The sequence below is a fragment of the Arachis ipaensis genome, chromosome B6 (genome assembly GCF_059453495.1).
Source record: "Arachis ipaensis isolate K30076 ecotype BB chromosome B6, ASM5945349v1, whole genome shotgun sequence".
In the NCBI taxonomy this organism is placed as follows: domain Eukaryota; kingdom Viridiplantae; phylum Streptophyta; class Magnoliopsida; order Fabales; family Fabaceae; genus Arachis; species Arachis ipaensis.
This window is the reverse complement of record NC_142441.1, coordinates 86150799-86158428: the sequence shown is the minus strand read 5'-3', so window position 1 is coordinate 86158428 and position 7630 is coordinate 86150799. Positions and strand designations below refer to the sequence as shown.

The 7630-nt window shown below is 40.2% G+C and overlaps 1 non-coding gene across 1 annotated transcript; it reads left to right on the top strand.

Moving 5' to 3' along the window:
• The first annotated feature begins 6393 nt into the window (after positions 1–6393).
• On the top strand, positions 6394–6501 carry LOC148561632 (small nucleolar RNA R71). Its single transcript, XR_015887766.1, has one exon. It is a non-coding gene; the product is annotated as a small nucleolar RNA R71 (small nucleolar RNA).
• Positions 6502–7630: the final 1129 nt, after the last annotated feature.

Sequence of the window (7630 nt, the reverse complement as noted above, 5' to 3'; positions counted from 1 at the left end):
TTGTTGGTATGAAGCAAGCTATGGTCACCTTGTAAATCTCAGTCAGGCAGATATAAAATAGTAATGGGGTTTTCGAAAATAAGTAATAAAAGAAGGATAGAAATACTTATGTAAATCATTGGTGAGAATTTTAGATAAGCGTATGGAGATGCAATCGTTCCTCTGAACCTCTGCTTTCCTGCTATCTTCATCCAATCAGTCTTACTCCTTTCTATGGCTGGCTTTATGCAAGGGCATCACCGTTGTCAGTGGCTACATCCCCTCCTCTTGTGAAAATGGTCCAAGATGCCCTGTCACGGCACGGCTAATCATCTGAGGTTCCCGATCATGCTGGAATAGGATTCACCCTCCTTTTGCATCTGTCACTACGCCCAGCACTCGCGAGTTTGAAGCTCGTCACAGTCATTCAATCATTGAATCCTACTCGGAATACCACAGACAAGGTTTAGACTTTCCGGATTCTCTTGAATGCCGCCATCATTCTAGCTTACACCACGAAGATTCTGATTAAGAGATCCAAGAGATAGTCATTCAATCAAAGGTAGAACGGAAGTGGTTGTCAGGCACGCGTTCATAGGGAATGATGATGATTGTCACATTCATCACATTCAGGTTGAAGTGCGAATGAATATCTTAGAAGCGAAATAAGATGAATTGAATAGAAAACAGTAGTACTTTGCATTAATCTTTGAGGAACAGCAGAGCTCCACACCTTAATCTTTGGAGTGTAGAAACTCTACCGTTAAAAATACATAAGTGAAAGGTCCAGGCATGGCCGAATGGCCAGTCCCCAAAACGTGATCACAGGATCAATAATACAATCGCGTATTCCAAAAGATCCCTAATACAATAGTAAAAAGTCCTATTTATAATAAACTAGCTACTAGGGTTTACAGAAGTAAGTAAATGACGCATAAATCCACTTCCGGGGCCCACTTGGTGTGTGCTTGGGCTGAGCTTGAAGTCTACACGTGGAGAGGTCATTCTTGGAGTTGAACGCCAGCTTTTGTTCCATTTTGGGCGTTGAACTCCACTTTGCAACTTGTTTCTGGCGTTGGACGCCAGAATTGGGTAGAGAGCTGGCGTTGAACGCCAGTTTGCGTCGTCTAAACTTGGGCAAAGTATGGACTATTATATATTGCTGGAAAGCCCTGGATGTCTACTTTCCATTTTGAGTTCTGTAGCTCCAGAAAATCCATTTTGAGTTCAGGGAGGTCAGAATCCAACAGCATCAGCAGTCCTTCTTCAACCTCTGAATCTGATTTTTGCTCAAGTCCCTCAATTTCAGCCAGAAAATACCTGAAATCACAGAAAAACACACAAACTCATAGTAAAGTCTAGAAATGTGAATTTAACATAAAAACTAATGAAAACATCCCTAAAAGTAACTAGATTCTACTAAAAATATACTAAAAACAATGCTAAAAAGCGTATAAATTATCCGCTCATCACAGCACCAAACTTAAATTGTTGCTTGTCCCCAAGCAACTGAAAATTAAATAGGATAAAAAGAAGAGAATATACTATAAATTCCAAACTATCAACGAAACATAGCTCCAATCAGATGAGCGGGACTTGTAGCTTTTTGCCTCTTGAATAGTTTTGGCATCTCACTTTATCCATTGAAGTTCAGAATGATTGGCTTCTATAGGAACTCAGAGTTTAGATAGTGTTATTGACTTTCCTAGTTCAGTATGATGATTCTTGAACACAGCTATTTTATGAGTCTTGGCCGTGGCCCTAAGCACTTTGTTTTCCAGTATTACCACCGGATACATAAATGCCACAGACACATAATTGGGTGAACCTTTTCAGATTGTGACTCAGCTTTGCTAAAGTCCCCAATTAGAGGTGTCCAGGGTTCTTAAGCACACTCTTCTTTTGCTTTGGACCTTGACTTTAACCGCTCAGTCTCAAGGTTTCACTTGACACCTTCACGCCACAAGCACATGGTTAGGGACAGCTTGGTTTAGCCGCTTAGACCAGGATTTTATTCCTTCAGGCCCTCCTATCCACTGATGCTCAAAGCCTTGGGATCCTTTTTAATTGCCCTTGCCTTTTGGTTTTAAGGGTTATTGTCTTTTTGCTCTTGTCTCTTGGTTTTAAGAGCTTTTGGCTTTTTCTGCTTGCTTTTTCTTTCTATTTTTTTTCGCCTATTTTTTTTTCTTTTTTTTTTCTGCAAGCTTTGTTCTTTGCTGCTTTTTCTTGCTTCAAGAATCATTTTTATGATTTTTCAGATTATCAAATAACATGTCTCCTTGTCATCATTCTTTCAAGAGCCAACATATTTAACATTCTTAAACAACAACTTCAAAATACATATGCACTGTTCAAGCATACATTCAGAAAACAAGAAGCATTGTCACCACATCAATATAATTAAACTAAGTTCAAGGATAAATTTGAAACTCATGTACTTCTTGTTCTTTTGAATTAAAACAGTTTTTATTTAAGAGAGGTGATGGATTCATAGGACATTCATATCTTTAAGACAAAGTTACTAAATACTAACGATCATGTAATGGAGACACAAACATAGATAAGCACATAACATAGAAAAACGAAAAACAGAAGAAATAAGAACAAGGAATGAATCCACCTTAGTGATGGTGGCGTTTCCTTCTTAAGGAACCAATGATGTTCTTGAGCTCTTCTATGTCTCTTCCTTGTCTTTGTTGCTCCTCCCTTATTGCTTTTTGATCTTCTCTTATTTCATGAAGGATGATGGAGTGCTCTTGATGTTCCACCCTTAGTTGTCCCATGTTGGAGCTTAATTCTCCTAGGGAGGTGTTGATTTGCTCCCAATAGTTTTGTGGAGGAAAATACATATGAGGCATCTCCGGGATCTCATGGTGATGAGCTTCCTGCGCCTCTTGAGCTCTATGAATGGGCTCTCTTGCTCGCTCCATCTTTTTCTTAGTGATGGGCTTCTCTTCCTCAATGTGAATGTCTCCTTCTATGGAAGCTCCAGCTGAGTAACATAGATGGCAGATAAGATGAGGAAAAGCTAGCCTTGCCCCAGGAGAGGGCTTTTCGGCTATTTTGTAGAGTTCAAGGGAGATGACTTCATGAACCTCTACTTCTTCTCCAATCATGATGCTATGGATCATGATGGCCCGATCCACAGTAACTTCAGATCGGTTGCTAGTGGGGATGATGGAGCGTTGGATGAACTCCAACCATCCTCTAGCCACAGGCTTGAGGTCCAATCTTCTTAGTTGAACCGGCTTGCCTTTGGAGTCAATCTTCCATTGAGCTCCTTCAACACATATGTCCATAAGGACTTGGTCTAACCTTTGATTAAAGTTGACCCTTCTAGTGTAGGGGCGTTCATCTCCTTGCATCATAGGCAAGTTAAATGCCAACCTCACATTTTCCAGACTAAAATCCAAGTATTTCCCCCGAACCATTGTAACATAGTTCTTTGGATCTGGGTTCTTACTTTGATCATGGTTCTTGGTGATCCATGCATTGGCATAGAACTCTTGAACCATTAGGATGCCGACTTGTTGGATGGGATTTGTTAGAACTTCCCAACCTCTTCTTTGAATTTCATGTCGGATCTCCGGATACTCATTTCTCTTGAGTTTAAAAGGGACCTCGGGGATCACCTTCTTCTTGGCCACAACATCATAGAAGTGGTCTTGATTGGCTTTGGAGATGAACCTTTCCATCTCCCATGACTCGGAGGTGGAAGCTTTTGTCTTCCCTTTCCCTTTTTTAGAGGATTAGGTGCCATCAATGGTAATGGAGAAACAAAAAGCTTATGCTTTTACCACACCAAACTTAGAATTTTGTTCGCCCTCGAGCAAGAGAAGAAAGAATAGATGAAGAAGAAGAAGAAAATATGGAGATGAGGGGGGAGGTGTGTTTTGGCCAAGAAGAGAAAAGAGGGTTGTGTTGTGTGAAAATGAGGAAGAATGGAGGGTTATATATAGGGGAGGGAGGGGGGTAAGTTCGGCCATTTAGGGTGGGTTTGGGTGGGAAATTGATTTTGAATTTTGAAGGTAGGTGGAGTTTATGAGGTAGGTTTATGGGGAAGAGTGGATGGATGTGAGTGGTGAAGAGGTGATGGGGAAGAGAGATTGAGGTGATTGGTGAAGGGTTTTGGAAAGAGTGTTTATGGGATTGTGTGAAAGAGGGGTGAGAAGAAGTAAGTGGAGGTAGGTGGGGATCCTGTGGGGTCCACAGATCCTGAGGTGTTCAAGGATTTACAACCTTGCACCAAATTAGGCATGTAAAATGCCCTTGCACACAACTCTGGGCGTTCAGCGCCAAGTTGGTGCCCATTTTGGGCGTTCAACGCCCAATTGTTGCCCATTTCTGGCGTTGAACGCCAAAACCATGCTTGTTCTGGGCGTTCAGCGCCAGCTCTTCTCCAGGGTGCATTTCTGCCGTTCAAACGCCCAGATGCTGCCCATTTCTGGCGTTCAGCACCAGAACCATGCTCTGTTCTGGCGTTGAACGCCCAAAACATGCTTCTTACTGGCGTTTAAACGCCAGTAACGTCTTCCTCCAGGGTGTGATTTTTCTTCTGCTATTTTTGATTCCGTTTTCAATTTTTATATTTATTTTGTGACTCCACATGATCATGAACCTAATAAAACATGAAAAACAATGAAAATTAGATAAATAAACATTGGGTTGCCTCCCAACAAGCCCTTCTTTAATGTCAATAGCTTGACAGTGGGCTCTCATGGAGCCTCACAGATGTGCAGAGCTTTGTTGAAACCTCCCAACACCAAACTTAGAGTTTGGATATGGGGGTTTGACACCAAACTTAGAGTTTGGTTGTGGCTTCCCAACACCAAACTTAGAGTTTGACTGTGGGGGCTTTGTGTGACTCTGCTTTGAGAGAAGCTTTTTATGCTTCCTCTCCATGGATGCAGAGAGAGATCCTTGAGTTGTAAACACAAGGTTGTCCTCATTTATCTGAAGGATCAATTCTCCTCTGTCCACATCAATCACAGCTCTTGCTGTGGCTAGGAAAGGTCTTCCTAGGATGATGGATTCATCCTCTTCCTTTCCAGTATCTAGGACTATGAAATCAACAGGGATGTAAAGGCCTTCAACCTTTACTAACACGTCCTCTACTTATCCATAAGCCTGTTTTCTTGAATTGTCTGCCATCTCTAATGAGATTTTAGCAGCTTGCACCCCATAGATTCCCAGTTTCTCTATTACAGAGAGGGGCATGAGGTTTATCCCTGAACCAAGGTCACACAGAGCCTTAAAGATCATGGTGCCTATGGTACAAGGTATTATGAACTTTCCAGGATCCTGTCTCTTCTGAGGCAATGTCAGTTGATCCAGATCACTTAGTTCATTGGTGAACAAGGGAGGTTCATCTTCCCAAGTTTCAATACCAAATAATTTGGCATTTAGCTTCATGATTGCACCAAGGAACTTGGCAGCTTGCTCTTCAGTAACATCCTCAGTCTCTTTAGAAGAGGAATACTTATCAGAGCTCATGAATGGCATAAGGAGGTTCAATGGAATCTCTATGGTCTCTAGATGAGTCTCAGATTCCTTAGGTTCCTCAGAGGGAAGCTCCTTATTGATCACTGGACGTCCCAGGAGGTCTTCCTCCTTGGGATTCACGTCCTTCTCCTCTCTTGTGGGTTCGGCCATGGTAATTAATTCAATGGCCTTGCACTCTCCTTTTGGATTCTCTTCTGTATTGGTTGGGAGAGTACTAGGAGGGATTTCAGTGATCCTTTTACTCAGCTGGCCCACTTGTGCTTCCAAATTTCTAATGGAAGACCTTGTTTCATTCATAAAACTCACAGTGGCCTTTGATAGATCAGAGACTAAATTTGCTAAATTAGAAGTATTTTGTTCAGAGTTCTCTGTCTGTTGCTGAGTGGATGATGGAAAAGGTTTACTATTGTTAAACCTATTTCTTCCACCATTATTAAAGCCTTGTTGAGGCTTTTGTTGATCCTTCCATGAGAGATTTGGATGATTTCTCCATGATGGATTATAGGTGTTTCCATAAGGTTCACCTAAGTATTTTACCTCTGCCATTGCAGGGTTTTCAGGATCATAAGCTTCTTCTTCAGAAGATGCTTCTTGAGTACTGTTGGATGCAGCTTGCATTCCATTCAGACTCTGAGAAATCATATTGACTTGCTGAGTCAATATTTTATTCTGAGCCAATATGGCATTCAGAGTATCAATTTCAAGAACTCCCTTCTTCATAGGCGTCCCATTATTCACAGGATTCCTCTCAGAAGTGTACATGAACTAGTTATTAGCAACCATATCAATGAGTTCTTGAGTTTCTGCAGGCGTTTTCTTTAGGTGAATGGATCTACCTGCAGAAGTATCCAATGACATCTTTGATAGCTCAGATAAACCATCATAGAATATATCCAGGATGGTCCATTCTAAAAGCATGTCAGAAGGACACTTTTTGGTCAACTGTTTGTATCTTTCCTAAGCTTCATAGAGGGATTCACCATCTTTTTGTTTGAAGGTTTGAACATCCACTCTAAGCTTGCTCAGCTTTTGAGGAGGAAAGAACTTGGCCAAGAAAGCCGTGACCAGCTTATCCCAAGAGTTCAGGCTGTCTTTAGGTTGAGAGTCCAACCATATTCTAGCTCTGTCTCTTACAATAAAAGGGAAAAGCATGAGCCTGTAGACTTCAGGATTTACTCCATTAGTCTTAATATTATCACAGATCTGCAAGAATTCAGTTAATAACTGAAAAGGATCTTCAGATGGAAGTCCATGAAACTTGCAGTTCTGCTGCATCAGAGAAACTAGTTGAGGTTTCAGCTCAAAATTGTTTGCTCCGATGGTAGGAATGGAGATGCTTCTTCCATGTAAATTGGAATTCGGTGCAGTAAAGTCACCAAGCATTCTCCTTGCATTATTGTTGTTGGGTTCGGCTGCCATCTCCTTTACTTATTCGAAATTTTCAATAAGGTGGTCTCTGGATTGTTGTAATTTAGCTTCTCTTAGTTTTCTCTTCAGAGTCCTTTCAGGTTCTGGATCAGCATCAACAAGAATGCCTTTTTCTTTGTCCCTGCTCATAAGAAAGAGAAGAGAATAAGAAAAGAGGAGGAATCCTCTATGTCACAGTAAAGAGGTTCCTTATTGTTAGTAGAAGAAGAAAAGGAATAGGGGTGAAGAAGAATGAAGAATCCAAACACAAGGTTAAGGATAGGAGCAGTGATGCGAGATGAAGAGAAGTGTTAGTAGATGAATAAACAATGAGAAGGAGATGAGGGAGAAGGATTTTCGAAAATTATTTTTGAAAAAGAGTTAGTGATTTTGGAAAATAGTTTTTGAAAAAGGTTAGTAGTTTTCGAAAATTAAAATAAAAAATTAAAATAATTAGTTAAATAAAAAAATGAAATTTTGAAAAAGGGGGGAGATATTTTCGAAAATTAGAGAGAGAGAGTTAGTTAGGTGATTTTAAAAAAGATAAGAAACAAACAAAAAGTTAGTTAGTTAGTTGAAACAAATTTGAAAATCAATTTTGAAAAGATAAGAAGATAAGAAGTTAGAAGAGATATTTTGAAATCAAATTTTGAAAAAGATAAGATGAGAAGATATTTTTGAAAAGATATGATTGAAATTGGTTTTGAAAAAGATTTGATTTTTAAAATCACAATTAATGACT